The 16,568-nt window shown below is 37.2% G+C and overlaps 1 protein-coding gene across 1 annotated transcript in view; it reads left to right on the top strand.

Annotated features, from left to right (window-relative positions):
• The window catches only part of GPR63 (G protein-coupled receptor 63), a 111,355-nt gene extending 95,220 nt beyond the window's left edge, over window positions 1-16,135 (top strand). The window contains exon 3 of the mRNA XM_077162439.1: window positions 16,096-16,135. The gene's annotated coding sequence lies outside the window, so the exon portion shown is untranslated. The remainder of the gene's footprint in view (window positions 1-16,095) is intronic.
• Window positions 16,136-16,568: the final 433 nt, after the last annotated feature.

Here is a 16,568-nt window from a genome sequence, read left to right as displayed (position 1 = left end):
TTCAGGTGGGCCAATTTAAGCCTAAGTACTCTCTGAGCCCCTAACTTTTCCTATTAAGTCTTATTGGGGCAGCTCTAGGAGGCACATGGTCTTAGTCCAAACATACAACAGATGGAAAATTATGTGTTCCACTATTTCTTATCAAGGATTGCCAACTTCCCTTCCCAAGATGGAAAGCCTTTCCACCCTACGATTGCCTAGTTCATGGTTTTGTCCATCACTTCCACTATCCCATTTCTAGTTCCATTAAATAAAAACTCATTAGGATTCTTTCCTTTATGAGTGACAGAAAATTTACCAGTTTGTCTTGGGCCTGGGTACTGTGCTCTACATAAGATTCCAGAAGCACATGAGCTAAAAGTGACTGTTTTGGTTTCCTAGACTGCTTAAAGCAAATGCCATAAAATGACTCATGTTTAAACAATAGGAATTTATTAGCTTACAGTTTGAGATGGATAAAATGTCCAGATCAAGGCATCATCCAAGGTGATGCTTTGTCCCTGAAGCCTGGCTGCTGGAGATCCATAGCTCCTCTGCCAGTGTCTGTTGGTCTCTCCCTTCTCTTCCACGTTTCATTGCATTCAGCTTCTTCCTTCTGCAGCTTTCTGTCTCTCTCTGTATTCATTCTGTTTATAAATGACTCCAGTAATAGGGTTAAGATCCATCCTGAACGAGTTGGGCCACATTTTAACTGAAGTAACCTCATCAAAGGGTCCTACCACAGGAATGAATTAAGTTTAAGAACATGTTTTTCTGGGACACATAGCTCCAAACCACAGCAATATATTAGAGTAGTAGAACATTTGTGTAAACTGTAAATAATATATATTTATTAGTGAAGTATGATAAGAAGTAGATGAATATGTGATCTAAAATGTTTGGGTACCATTAACCTTTTGGAAGAAGTTCAAGCTCCTGAGAGCAACCTGTGTCTGCTCTAAACCTATCTTCCATTACTACTGAACCTGTATTTCACACTCCAGCAGCACCATGTTGTGCATGCACCCATGCTTTCATCAGTGTCTTTCTGCCGTGGTATATATCCTTACCACTTATCTTCACCTGATGAATTCTGATCCATTCTTTGAAATGAAATTTAGTTGCCAGTGCCTGGCAGAACCTTTCCCTTCCCCTTCAATGCCATTCTGAGATAGAGACCCCTCACCAGGGTCCTATAGCATCCTGTTCATCTCTCTCCTTATCTGTGATCAATTGTTAATGCTTCTCCATAGTCGTCATTATGGACTAGGTGCCCCTTGAGGGCATACTAATTTTTCGATATCCAATCTCCATATGTAATCACTGGGACATTTAGTCCCTGTTTTGTTTGTTAGCTGGTGGAACGCAATGCACCTGAAATGGAATGGCTTTTAAAAAGGGGAATTTTATAAACTATAAGTGTACAGTTCTAAGGCCATGAAAATGTCCCAATTAAAGCAAGTCTATAGAAATGTCAATCTAAGTCATCCCTGATTGGTCTAAGTTCTCCATCTCTGTTGCCAATGAGTTTTCCATGATTGGAAAGGTGGTTTCAGCCAATGAGGCAGAAGGAGAGATTTACTGGACACATTTAAGAAATTATTATTGAATATCTTCAGGGAAGTTCTAAAAAGGAACTCTCTCTTCTTCTGAATGTTGTATCGCATGGAGATAAATCCCAGAGTTCTATGTCTTCTTTCTGTCAGACTGAGGATTAAGTCAATGCACCAAGGAGAGAAAAGCCAAGAGAAATTCAGTGAAATGGAGCTGGAGCTGGTGGATTATGTAACCCTGAAATTCACACCATTGCTGGGCCTCTGGTTATGTGCACCAATAAATAACCATATTAAGCCAATTTGGGTAGGATTTTTTTATTTGTCACCAAGTATATCATATATAAGAAATATGTTCAGTTCCTAGCCCTAAACAAATATATATTGAATTGATCTGGAAACTTTCTCTTATATGTGATGTATGTATTTTCCTTGGTAAATTCTTTGTCTATTTTTTCCCTTACACTTTTTTTTTTTAAATTATGAACTAATATATGTATTTGAAAGTCAAAGCAATACAGAAATAAGTAAATAAATCTTTAATCTTCATTTCTTCTTTCTAATAGCACCTGTCCTGAGGTAGCCAATACTAACCATTGGCTATATATACTAGCAAATTTTCCTCTATGCTTATAGAAATATGTGACTCGCTCATTTTTAGTTTTTATTTCATTTATTCATTTTAGAAACATGGGGTCATATCGTATACATCATTGTGTAGCTTCTTTATAAAAAATTAATAGATCTTGGCTATTTTCCAGGTCAGTTTAGATAGATTTAACTCATTAAAAAAAAATAGCTATATGTCATGTGTCTTTGTTCTAGTTAACTGTTTTACAGAGAGTTTTAATCAAGTTCTTTTCTTTAAGTATAAATCTGAGCCATTAACTGTTTCACTTAATTGTGTCTCCATATTTGGGGCATTAGAATAGTGCAGCGGTTGATGGAGTGAGATTTATTTTTCTTTCTTTCTTTCTTTTTTTTTTTTTAAAGGAGGATGTCCTTTTCTTCTACTTAATATAATAACTGGAAATTTTTTCTTTGTGCCTTTGTGAGAAACCACACCTGGAGAACAGCGCTAGAGAGACTTTTCACCTGCAGGTAATCAAGTAATAGGTTGATTACAAGGGATCCAGAAATTAGATGAAAACCAGAAAGACCTGAAATTTTAACCCTAGCCCTAAATCAGGATTGTGTCCTTTGTTTGAAATGAAGATTTAGCTCTGGGATATGCTAATTTATTTATCATATGGGGGGAATATTCCATTTTATTTTTAATAAACATTAATTCTTGCTAACTGGGGACAGTTTAATTGCTTGTGAGTCGATGCACTCAAGGTGAAAAGGCGAATGAATAGTAATGACCTATAAGAATCAGTTCTTCTCCCACCTACCTTCAAATATGTAAAAGAAGAGAAAACTGATTTTTAAACAGAGTAAACCAAACTACCTGGCACACTTACGCTGAAGGTGGCACACAATCAACATTTTTACTGGTTTCCCTAAGGAATAATAGAGTTTTGCAAAAGCAGAGCTTAATTTCAGAGAGAGACAGAGAAGTAGCAAAATCTGAACCAAACTGAACAATATTACAGTAACAAGACATGGGTAGTCACAATATTTTCAAGCAGTTTTTCACAGTCTAACACCAAAGTCAAACAGAACACCGTGTGATAGATTAATCTATAAGCTAGATAAAGGCTGCTATGGTTTCTCTATGAGTTCAAAGCAGAGATGAAAATTAGTTCCTCCGGGTATAGTCATTTTAGGTTTAGATTCCAGGAACATTGGTAATTTTCTGAGGTTGGAAATACTGCAAAAGTCTTAAGCATGATTTTACCTCAGGTAACTAGATTCAGGTATAAAATGTATAAAATGTATTCAAGTATAAAATGATCCCTGAGTGTAAGTCCCAACTTGGTCGAGTCATGGAAAACAAATAGAAACAAAAGCAAATGCACAAACACACAAAGAGCAGGCAACACTTTTAAACTTTTATTCTTAGAATATATATATATATATATCGACATAGTCAGGTTTTCCTAGTTTTATTTTTTTCTCATAATAACTGAGTTAAGGTTTTACTTTGTGAAATGCATTTTTCTTGAGTGGAATACACGGGCAGCCTTCCATCTGTAGAATGATAAAGAGAGAAGTTAGAGAACAGAGGGGAGTTCTCCTGACTGTACTAAATAGTCCTATATTTATAATTTGCTGAGAGTGAATGTAAGCAGGACACTAAATATGTACTCTGGAATGAATTTGAATTCTTTGTGATAAAATAATATATTTTCTGTTCTGCAATAAGTAATATTTTTAAATGATGTTCCAGGTAATTTTAGTTTGCTCTGCAGGAGATTTTTTTTTTCTTTTTCTTTTTCTTTAGCTTTTTCTCTTTATCTGTAGGTGATTTTTTATTGTAGTATGTAAGGACCCATATATTTCTAGGAACAGTACATTTTGAGTATCAATTTTGACTTTAATTTAAGGGCTCCAGGTATGATAGTAACATGTTACTAGCAGAAAACTCATTTTTAACAGGTTAAGTTTGATTGAACCGGGTAGAGATTAGTGTGACAGACAATTTCCATGAGCTGCAAAGAGTTCTCATGTGCCTTCATCCTTCTCCTAACAGAGAGATAAAGTATCACAAGTTTCTAGTGAGCTTGTGTGGGTGAGAATTCAGTGAAATTCTGGCACAGGTGGATATGGAGGAAACTTTACTTACTTAATTCGAGTCATAATTTGCATTCAGCAGAGTTATAAAACATGGTATTTTGTAATATTTAAAAGAATAAAAATGAGGATAAAATACTTAGATTGAATATATAATTATACTGTGTTTTATATAAAATTAATTTAGGTGATGATATATACACAATTCGGCAATATAAATAATTTAAAGAAGTTCAAGGAAAAGGAGGATAAGGGAGTAGGAGAGTTAGGAGTAAACTGAGCACACAGATTACACGTGTTGGCCACAGATTTGAATCTGAGCTTCCTTATGGCCAATTCAAAGAGGGAAATGTGATCAGTTATAAGGGTCTCAGTATCCATAAGGTAAACAAAATGCTGTCTCTTAATAGCAATTTAACTATTTCTGGGGATGAGACCGGGAATTGCTTTTGAGTTGCACTTAAAGAAAAGACACTAGGTATCATGTTAAATAGCATCCATGATATCACCTTAATAGAAAACATAGTTTTCTAAAATTTATAGACTGTTTCTGATAAGCCATCTCACCATAGTCTGAGAGAATCATTTAAGATCAAACATCTATAACAACAGTTGCCAGAGAGGGAGCACTACCAAGCAGGACAAACCTTCCTCTATAGTCTGAGTTATTCTGGGGATGGATCTTACTGAGTGTAATTAGGGAAATAGACTCTTGACCCTTAAGGGAGTCCTCTTATAAAGAGTGCTCCTCTCAGCAGAGCTTTTGAATGTCATCCTGACAAGTAGCTGAACTATGGCAATCTGTATTTCATTAAAAGGATAACTGGGATTTGTGACTACAGGTGTTGCTGGGGTAGTGATAGATTGTGTTCAAGCTTCCCAGCCAGTTGGACAAGGGCTTTAAAGTTTATTGTCTCTAAAAATAATGTGAGACTGTTTACAGTCTCAAATAAATGGGATGATAGTAATTTTACTTTATCTGAAACTCTATTTTGTTTTTTGACTTACCTCTATTATTGTAGCTGGTTGCTTTTCTGTGTCTATGACTAGTAAATTTCCTGAGGACAGAAACTATATAACTTAGACATTAAGCATGCCAGTTCTGGGGTTGAACTGTGGGGACTTAAACCTTGCTGGACTTAAGCTTAACTGTGATGTTGCCTGGGGAAATTTATTTAATCTTTCTAAGTCTCAAGTTTTCATATATAAAACAGGGATGATAATAATATCTACTTCATAGAGTTGTTGTGAGTATAAAAAGTATTAAGCTTTATTGCTTTCCTCAGTGTTTTAAATCTTAGTATAGAAAGAACTGTATAGTGTAATGGAGATGTTCTAGTTTGCTGTGGGAATTCAATATAGCAGAAAGAGTATGGCTTTTAAAAAGAGGAATTTATTATTTCATGTTTACATATTCTAAGGACATGAAGATGTCCAAATTATAGCAAGCCTATAGAAATGTCCAATCTAAGGCATCTGGGGAAAGATACCTGGATTAAAGAAGGCCGATGACATTCAGAGTTTCTTTCTCAACTGCAAAGGCACGTGGCAAACATGGAAACATCTGCTAGTTTTTTCTCCAGGCTTCTTGTTTCATGAAGCAACCCTGAGGGTGTTTTCTTTCTTCATCTCCAAAGATCTCTGGCTGCATGAGCTCTCATGGCTCTTAAGCTTTTTCCAAAATGGTTCCCTTTTAAAGGGCTCCAGTAAGCAGCCTCAGCTTAAATGGAAACCATTTAATCAAAAGTTACCACCCACAATTGGGTGGGCCACATCTTCTTCATGGATAATCAGAAAGCTCCCACCCAGCAATACTGAATGAGGATTAAAGAACTTGGCTTTTCTGGGGTACACAGGATTCAAACTGGCACAGGAAATTTTATCAGCTTCAAAATCAGATAGATCTGTGCTCAGGTTTGTGTGGTCTTGGACAATTTACTTACTGTTCCTATAACTCAGTGTCATCTATAAAATGGGATAACCATACTACCTTTTAGGTTTATGTGAAGTTTAAAAGTGACAATGTGTTTATAATTTCTTAATGGGGGAAAGAAAACTCCACAAGCAAAGCCAAAAGACAAATGGCAGACTAAAAAATATTTGCCCTTCATATCACAGACAAATATTATATTAGTGTAATATCCCTAATATCTGCAGAGCTCCTAAAATTGTGGACAAGAAGGCCAGCAATCCACAGAAAAATGATAAAACAGCAGGAGCAGATAGTTTACAGAAAGGAAATGTCCATAAACATATGGAAAGTTGCTCAACCCCACTTAGAATATGAGAAATAAAAATGAAATACATTAAGAATCTGTTTCTCTTCCATGAAATTGACAGGAATCTAACATTTTGACAAGACATTGTACCAGAGATTCTCCTCCACTGCTACTGGTGGGACTGCAAAATGGTACAACATCCATGGAGGATTATCTGGCCAGAACTACCAAAATTATCGTTGCATTTTACTCCTTGACCCAGAAATCTCACTTCTGGAAATCTTTTCTACAGATATACCTGCACAATCATCAAATGACATACCTATAAATTTATTCATTATGGAATCTCCAATAACAGAAGACAGAAAACATCACAAGGGTCCACCAGGAAGGGCCTGGTCACCATGCAATGGAATACTACGCAGTAGTAAAAAAAGAACAATGGTTTTCCCAATGTGTGGTGTGAAAAGATCTCCAGGATATATGATCTGAAAAAAACAAGGAGCTGAGCGGTGTCTATATAAACTACTTTCTATGTAAGGAAGGTGGGAAAATAAGATTATGGATCTATAATTGTTTATACTTGTACGAGGAATCGATGAAATGGTAAGCAAGAAATAGTTCCCCATAATGGGTATGGGAGCAAGTTAGACAGGAATGGAGCGTGGAACTAAGATTTCTCTTAGTTGTGATTGGAAGCTGTGTAAAAATATTATCTATTCACAAGGTATTATGTGTGAATATTACCTGTGGAGTAATAAACCCTCAACTGTAAAGTTCATGTCTCCTTCTCTAGGGCTAAAGAAAATACCTTGGGGAAATTTAGCTTATTGTGAATATTTTTTGAAAGCATAAAGTACCACAAATCTTCCTAACCATAGATTTTACTTTATTTACAATCAGCCTGGGCTTGGAACAATTAAATTTGGATTTATATAAGGTAAACTAGAAAAAAGTTAATCTCTTCTTTTTAAGAATAAAAGTCGTATTTTCATCCATCTCCTTGTGTGTTTTCCAAGGTTGCTGCTCCTTTCCTGAGATTTAAGAGACTAAATATTTACTTAATTACAAAGCAAGACTTTTGACTCCTTATGATTAGCCCCAAATGTTTTTCAAAGTAAAAATTTACCAGCTTTTGGGTGTAAAGCACAAAATGCCTGTATGTGAATAGACTGAGTTCCTAGTCCTGAATCGGCCAGGAAACAGCAGTGAGTCTCTCTCTGGGTTGTCTCTGGGAAGATTAATTTAATATTCATTCAACCAATGTTTATTGAGTGCTTCTAGGTTCCGGGTCATGCTATACGGCAGTAACAAAACTGACAGCAGTCCCTGACCTCAACTGTTGACCGTCTAGTGGGAGAATGTACTTCACTGCCCGATGGTCCACCAGGAGGGAGGCCGAAGCCTTTAAGTTAAGGCTCCGGATAATGTGCCCCCAGATGCCCATGGAACTGAGGTCACCTGACCCTGATGAAAGCCTAAGCAGTATCTCACTGCAAAGCCTGGGCCAGGGTGTGCAAGCTGATCCAAGGGGGTGAGAGGGTCAGGTAAGTAGGCTGTGCCCTAGTGTAGCATCTTTGCTCCCTTATACTTCAAGAGGGGTGAGTCTCAATACCTTGGCCTCCCACAGGGGCCCCAAGCATGTTTACTGTTCCTTAACTCCCCATCTTCTCTCTTTCTTATCTCCCTCTTGTTCCCCTTGTTTCTAGCTCTCCATTTTCCCAGGATTTATGTTTCTCTACAGATGTGATCAAATCCCAAGTCATCTTAATGTGGTAGCTATTCACACTTCCCCTTCCTCCTTTGAAGGAGGCTTTTTTCCTCCTTCAGAGTCCTGTGGCTTTATGAAAAGGGGGATCAAGTTCAAGTCTAGTGAAGGGGAGAGTGGAAACAATGCGAGTGTGAGTGCATGTGTGTGTTGGAGTCATCCCCTTGGGGGTAGCTGGGTTTCTCCTAAAGTATTTGGAATCAACACTATACCGACCTCTTGACCTCTTGCTGAGTAGATAGGAGGGTCACGGGGCTCCTATGATTAGCAAAATTTGTCTTCGGTTGTAGAAAACAAATAGCCCTGGCCTCACTATATTTGAAATTTCCTTGCCTTGGGTAACACTCCAAATGATATGAATTGACTTAAAGGACATTCTGCCCAGATCCTTTACTAGTTCCTAAGTTTTTTTTCTGGATAGACAGTAGAGGGTAGGGAGTAGGGAGACCATAAGTGTGGGAGGGGATGGGGTGGCTCAATTTGGGTTTGCTGCAATAGCAAAGCTGGTGAGTTAGGCTGGAAATTAAGCTTAGTAGTTTAGTTTCCAACCTCCCTCTCTTCTATAAGAGACCTTTTAGTGTTTTCCATTAAAAAAATGGATACAAACTGACAATAAACAATAAATTGATACTGGGAAGTTTCAGGTTTTCCATACAGGGATTGGATAAGTGTAACCTTTCTGAGCTGCCTCTGGGCAGTTTTCCTTGCAGTTAGAGGTTTAGCATATTCTGGAAATGTTTGTTTTAAAAGCAACAGTATTATTAATAAAGATTAGTGGTGATAATGGGAGAGGTACAGAAAGAGGGTTGACTAGAATTATCAGCAGAGATACTAAAGGAAAAAAACTTTTTTCAAGAGTTTCCATCTGACCCATCTAAATTCCTCTTTCTCTTTTAAGAGAGACTAGGGGTTCTGAAAGACACTCTTCTGAATTTAAGGTAGAAGTCTGAAATTTAATGCAGTCACATTTAATGTTCTCTGAGCAGTCTGTAATTCCACAGTTAGAGCTCTTGACAACAGCATTTTAAGACTTCGTGTTTTGTCAGAGGAATTCCTAACCTTACAGGAATGTGGCGGCCACCACAGAAAGACCTTTGAATAAGTAGAAATCAATGCTAACTATCCAGAACACGTGTTCACAAATTTGTTCAATAGTATTTATCACAAAAGATCAGTACCTGGCTTACAAATTTGTATGCTTATTGTGGTCAAATATCATTTGGTTAATCTCACAATAGTGCACATCAGGCATGCTTTTCTGAATTACTGGAGCATGAGAGGAAGGATGGGCTTTCCCAATAGGGGAAGGTATTTTTAAAAGAATGAATCTGTCATGATGATCTTTATTTTTAAATGAAAATTTCAGCTTGCCTATTTAAAATATCTTGCAACTGAGATGAATACCTTCTTATATTTGTACGGTAACTTTTTTCGGTAAGCATAATTTAATTTTCTTAGTCTTAAGTTTAAAAGTTGAGGAATAAGGGGGTGCATGGGTGGTTCAGTGGTAGAATTCTTGCCTGCCGTGGGGAGACCCAGGTTCGATTCCTGGTCCATGCACTTCCTCCAAAAAAGCAAAAACAAACAAACAAACAAAAAACAAACAAGCAAAGCAAGCATATAAAACAAGCAAACAAAAATTCAACATATGGTGCTACAATAACAGATACGTGGAAAAATAATGAAATGTAATCCTGCCAAACAGCATACAAAAAAAAGTGAAGGAATGAGTGAATTAAACATAGTTGTGTTTTCATGTGATTTAAAAAAAACAATTGTAGAAATGTTTGCACTTATATTTTCCATATGGCTTTAAATAATAGATGTGGTCATGGCTGAAATAAGAGCTTCACTGCCAGATTTTCAAGGCCAGCATAGGTAGAACAAAGGACGCTTTGTTTCTTCAGTACTATTTCACTCCAAAAATAGAAATTACACTGCAATTTTATTCTAGGATCCATTGTTTGGGTAGGGGTGGGGGTAGGGGTGGGGGTTGGAAACCAGATTCTTGAGGTGGCCAAAAAGAGGGTAGGAATATTTATGTGGATGATTTGGTTATTGATTTATCTAGGGGCAGGGAGTGGGCTACAAAAATCAAGATTTTTAAAGCTAATGCATTATTGAGGAAATGGGCTGTGTATATATATTTTACAGATATGGGGAAGTCAAAGGAGATTGTCCCCTTTACAACGCAGGCTGTTCACCTCCTCACATGAAATTTTGTGTGTGATTGTGTATGGATGAGAGAAGCTTAAATTCTTGGGTCTGGGGTAGATTGGAAGTAAGCCAAAGGATTAGTTGGGCAGCCTAGAAAGAAAGTTGCGATGGAGGCGTGCTGGCTGGGCCTTTCTCCAGGCTTATAGCATTTCATGGGCAGACAACTTCATTCTCCATTAGTAGAGCCCAGGGTTTATGAGAAGGGGTGTGGTAGAGCAAGGGCTCATGCTTCTTTTGTGGGAAATTATCCAGGGGAGGAACTTTCCACACCCTTCTTTTCTGTTGTTGTTGTTAAGTATAAATATATTTTGATGCAATTAATTAATATTTAGAAGCAATTTTCAAAAATTATTGAGATGAAATTCACAAAACATAACAGTAGGCATTTTAAAGTGTGCATTTTAATTGTAATTAGTACACTCATAATGTTTCACAAACACCACTTTCAGCTCATTTCAGGACACATTTATCACCCCCATGGCAGCCCCATATTCGGGAAGGCGTTACTCCTCATTTATCCCTCCCCTCAGTCCCTGGCAACCAATAATCTTTATACCTTTATGGATTTAATTATGCTGGACATTTCATTTTTAGACATACAACTATGCTGTAGCATGTATCACTATTTTATTCTTTTTATATAGTTTAATTTATTTTTATTTTATTTTTTAAAAATATTTTTATTGACACATCTTCATACACATACATTCCATACATGGTGTACAATCAATGGCTCACACTCTCATCACATAGCTGTGTATTCATCACTGTGACAATTTTTAGAATGTTTGCATCACTCCAGAAAAAGAAATGAAAAAGAAAAAAACTCATACATACCATAGCTCTTACCCCTCCCTCTCATTGACCACTAGTATTTCCATTTACCCAATTTATTTTACCCCTTATCTCATTATTATTTATTTTTTATACATTTTTTATTCATCTGTCTATACCCTGAATAAAAAGAGTATCAGACAGAAGGTTTTCTCAATCACACAGTCACACTGTAAAAGTTATATCGTTATACAACCATCCTCAACAATCAAGGCTACTGGAATACACTTCTACAGCTTCAGATACTTCCCTCTAGCCACTCCAATACACCATAAACTAGAAAGGGATAGCTATATAATGTATAAGAATAACCTCCAGGATAACCTCTCGACTCTGCAATCTCTCAGCCACTGAGACTTTATTTTCAGACCCTTCTTAAAAATGGTCTAGAGGGAACGAGATTTGACTGTGAAAGACCGTGAGAAAGTTCTTGGGGATGGGGTGGAATGTAATTGTTGCTGAATATCGTGATAGGGGTCTTGGTTTGTCAAAACTCATTGAGTAGTATATCAAGATTTGTGATTTCACTGTATGTACCTTTTACCTAAAATAACTGTAAATAAATATTAAACTTTGATATGCCCTCTGCACATTTAGGGGTGAAGTGTACTAATCCCTGCAAATTTACTTTGAACTGCATTAAAAAATAATGATGGATTGATGGGGGATAGAGATATGATTAAGAAAATTGGACAAAATATTTGGTTATAGAATCCGGGTGGTAGGTATATGGGAGTTCAATGGGAAATTCTGACTTTTTTGTATATTTTGACATTTTAATAGTAAAATGGTGGTGCTGGCAGGGAGGAAAAGCTAACAGACAGAAATACGAGTTTTTAACACTTGAACTCAAAAGCCTTAATCCAGGTGGAACATAGAAATGAAAAGGAAGACAGTATTTGCTCAATGATTTCCACTGCACCTCTCTGTTGCCTAGATTAGATTTTCTGAGTTAAGAAGAGTGGTGATTAGAGGGAGAAGCAAGACAATTCTGTGAAGATGGTGCCCTTTGAAAGGAGACATGAAACTTTTTCTTCACCTGCATCCATCAGGCTAAATTCCCAGATGGCACTACCATGGAAAGACAGCTGTTTTAAGCTGACACAGCATCCCCCTTAAAGTTCCCTAGGATTCTACAGTGACACAACAGAACACCTGAAAGTGGCTCACAGTTTTGACCGCTTCCTGGGAGATAATGAAGGACTGAAAGCAGACTGAAAGATCCCAAGGGGCTTCACAGTTGAGACGAAAGAACTCAGCTGTGGATGGTGGCATGAGCCATGGATCCGGAAACAGTAAGATCATAAACATCATGGAGGATGCCAGTAGGATTGAAGGCAGCACCAAATGAGCAACGGCTTCTGCTGCCAGTGAAGGACCTTCACAGGTCAGATACCTCACTACATCATGGTGTGCATGAGCTGTCAGAGAAGATATGTGATGGGGAGAAGATGGCTGATAAAATTGTCTCAACAAACTGGTACCTGCTTGAGGACAGAGTCTGTCTTGTACATATTTGTGTATCCCAGTGCCTTATAAACAACTTTCAATAAATTTTGTTGAGTTAATTTTTATGAAATGCGGATTATTTTTTAACCTCATGGTCTATATTGCCTGTCTCTATTTTCTTATGATACTAACTCCTTAACCCAATTCAGTCATGTTCTGCTCCTTCATTCCAGGGAGCTTCATTCCAGCTCACACTAAGGTCAGCAGTGACGTCATGATACCAATCTAAAGGAGGCTTTTTGGAGCTACCTTACTTGTTCTCACAGCAGATTTCAATATCACTGACGTTTTTTCCTTCTAAAAATATTTAAGTTATGCAAAATTTCAAACATAGAAAAGTTAAAAAAGATGTATAATAAAAATTCATATGCCAACTACCCGGATATAGCCTATGTTGACATTTTGCCAGATTGGCCTCAGATCGCTAAGCTTTTCATTAAAAAAATGAAATGTCATAATCATAACTAAAGCCTCCATCATTCCTATAGTGGGTGTCTATCATTACCATGCAGATTCTGCACTAAACAAGACTGTTTAATTTCTTTTGACTAAGCTGCTGGCCTTGCCCCTCCCGCAGAGAAGGGCCTCCATCCTGGTTATGTTAAAACTCTAATCTCACAGCTGTGGACCACAAAGAAAAACAACTCAGACTGCAGAAAAAAGAAAAGAGAAGAAAAAAGACAACTTCAAACTCTAACTACTCTAAGTACCAAACTTGCCCTGACTTCTCCCCACTCCCTTGTACCAGGAGGTATTTCCACTGTCCTTGCCCTAACTATAAAACTCAACCCACCTCTGCCTACCTTCAATGCAGTTCTACTCTCTTTACTCCACCAAGGTAGTTGTGCCAGTTTGAAACTATTATGTACCCTAGAAAAGCCATGTTTTAATCTTGATCCAATCTTGTGGAGCCAGATCTATTGTTTTGGGTGGAAACCTCAATTGGATTATATCCATGGAGATGTGACACACCCAATTGTGGGTGGCCTTTTGATTAGATGGAGATATGACTCCACCCATTCAAGGTGGATCTTAATCAGTTTTCTAGAGTCCCTTAAAAGGGGAAACATTTTGAAGAAACCTCAGATGCAGGTTCTTGGAGAACAGAGCCCACAGAGCCAACAGAAGCAACAGAGCCAACAGGAGACCCAGAAGTTTGGAGATGCAGAAAGAAAACACCCCCAGGGAAGCTGTTTGAAATGAGAAGCCAAAGGACCAGCAGATGCCAGGCACCTGCCTTCCCAGCTGACAGAGATGTTTTGGACCCATTGGCCTTTCTTGAGTCAAGGTATCTTTTTCTGGATGTCTTAGTTTGGACATTTTTAATAGCCATAGAATAGTAAACTTGCAACTTAATAAATTCCCTTTTTACAAGCTGTTCCACTTCTGGTATATTGCATTCTGGTAGCTTTAGCAAACCAAAACAGTAGCTATGAATAAAGTCATTCTTGCCTGTTTAACATTTGTGTACTTTTTTTCTTTGACAGCACTTTTATTAAATATGTATCCATAAACAATAAAAAGCATTGTTTTATGTCCTTATTTTAGGTAAATGATATCATATATTAGGTATTCTGCAATTTGTTTTCTTTAATCAATATTTTGTTTTCAGGATTTTATGTATATATGGTTTGTTCATTTAAGATTGTATAAGGTTAATTTTTTCTATTCTGTAAATAATGGATGGTCAGATTGTCTCCACATTTTAATATTATTGCAAACAATGCTGCAATAAATGTTTCTGTAAATGTCTCTTTGTGCATATGTGGAAGAGTGTCTTTAGAGTAAATGTTAGCGTGGTATCATTTGTTCTATAGTATTCATTGCTTCAATTTTATTAGGTGTTATGGGTTGAATTGTGTCCCCCCGAAAGACATGTTCAAGTCCTAACCTTTAGTCATGTGAATGTGACCTTATTTGGAAAGAAGGTCTTTGAAGATGTGATTAGTAAGATGAGACCAAATGGATTAGGGTGAGCCTATGACAGGTGCTTTTATAAGAAGACGACATTTGGACAACAGACACAGACACCAGGGAAAAGACCATGTGAAGGTGGTAGAGCTGGACTTTGGAGTGCTGCATCTGCAAGTCAACGAGTGCCTGGAATTAACTGCTGGCTAACAACAGATGTCAAGCAGAGGAAGGATTTCCCTCTAGAGGTTTCAGATGGAGCGTGGTCCTGCTGACACCTGGGTTTCAGACTTCTAGCCTCCAGAACTGTGGGAAAATATGTTTCTGTTGTTTTAAGCCATCCACTTTGAGGTCTCGTTACAGCAGCACTAGGAAACTAATCACTAGGTGTCTTCTTAGTTGCCTGGCTACTATGACAAATTCTATGCAATGAGTTGGCTTAAAACAGGAATTCATTGGCTCATAATTTGGAAGGTTAGAAGCCAAAAGCAAGGTGTCAGAAAGCTCACACTTTCTCCACAGACTATTGCATTCTGGTGCTAGTTTACTGCAATCCTTAAATTTTCTTGACTTGCTTTTCTGCCTCCTGCCAATGGCTCTCTCTCTCTCCTTATGTCTGCTCTTCTAATTTCTGCTGACTTCTGACTTCTGCTCCTCTCTGTGGTTTTCTCTGACTTCTCGCTTCTGATTTCTTCTCTTCATAAGGCCTCCAGTAAAACAGATTAAAACTCACCCTGATCCAACTGAGCCATCCAACGGAAAAATCACATCTTCAAAAGGTCTATTTGCAATTGGTTCATACCCACAGGAATACAGAGTAAGATTAAGAGTAATATCTTTTGGGAGTACATATTCGTTTAAACTACCTACTAGGTACAGTTAGATTTCTTTCTAAAGTGCTGGTACTAATTTGTATTCCTTATAAGGACTGTAATAGAGTATATTTTCACCATATCACCACCAATGTGTGGCATCAACAGGATTTTAATTTTTTTCCAGTTTAACTACTGTGGAAGTGTTCATCATTGTTGAAATCTGCATTTCTTGCTTGGTATTAGGTTTTGATTATTTTTTCATGTTTATCAGACAGTTAGGCTTCAAATGCCTGTTTTTATACTTTGCCTGTTTTTCTGTTGGGTCTCTTGATTGATTTGTGGGTAGTCCCCACATATGCTGGATACTATTCCTTTAATGGTTATATATTGCATATAACTATTTCTAGTGTCTGGTCTGTCTTTTACCTTTTATTATAATATCTTTCACCTTCAGAAAATTTAATTTTAAAGTAAGCAAATCTAATGATCTGATCTCTTCCTTTGCAATTTGTGCCTTTTATGTTTTGTTTAAGAAACACTTACCTACTCTGTCATAAATGTATTTTCCTGTAATGCCTCTGAAAGTTTTTAAAATTTGAACTTTTCACTTTTAGAATAGATAGAATAGCAGTCCATCTGGAATTTATATTTGGATAGTATAAGGTAAGTTACCTCATATATCACCTTTTTTGCAAACTGATAGCCAATTTTCTTGGCCTCATTTATAGAACTGTCCATCTTTTGCACTGATTGGTATTGCCACTTCTGACATATATTAATTGAACATGATGATGATGTTGATGCTCTCAGTAATGCTGTGATATAGGGATGATTATCATTCCTATTTTACAAATGATGAAACCAATGCCCAGAGAGGTTAAATAACTTTCTCAAGGTCACACAGCTAAGATGAAGTAAATTGGCATTCAAACCCAGTTAAGCTGGTTCTCAAGCCTGTTTTTCACCATTCTCTATATAGGCCTTTTTTGGGGGTGTTTCTTTGGGAGGTGGGGAATCTTAGTTATTTTTGTATAGATAGCAAAAGTATCTGGTGCTCCCAATTCCTTAAATATTTGAGGGTTCTGTG

The sequence above is a fragment of the Tamandua tetradactyla genome, chromosome 5 (genome assembly GCF_023851605.1).
Source record: "Tamandua tetradactyla isolate mTamTet1 chromosome 5, mTamTet1.pri, whole genome shotgun sequence".
NCBI classification, from domain to species: Eukaryota; Metazoa; Chordata; class Mammalia; order Pilosa; family Myrmecophagidae; genus Tamandua; species Tamandua tetradactyla.
This window is presented reverse-complemented; position numbering and strand designations above follow the sequence as displayed.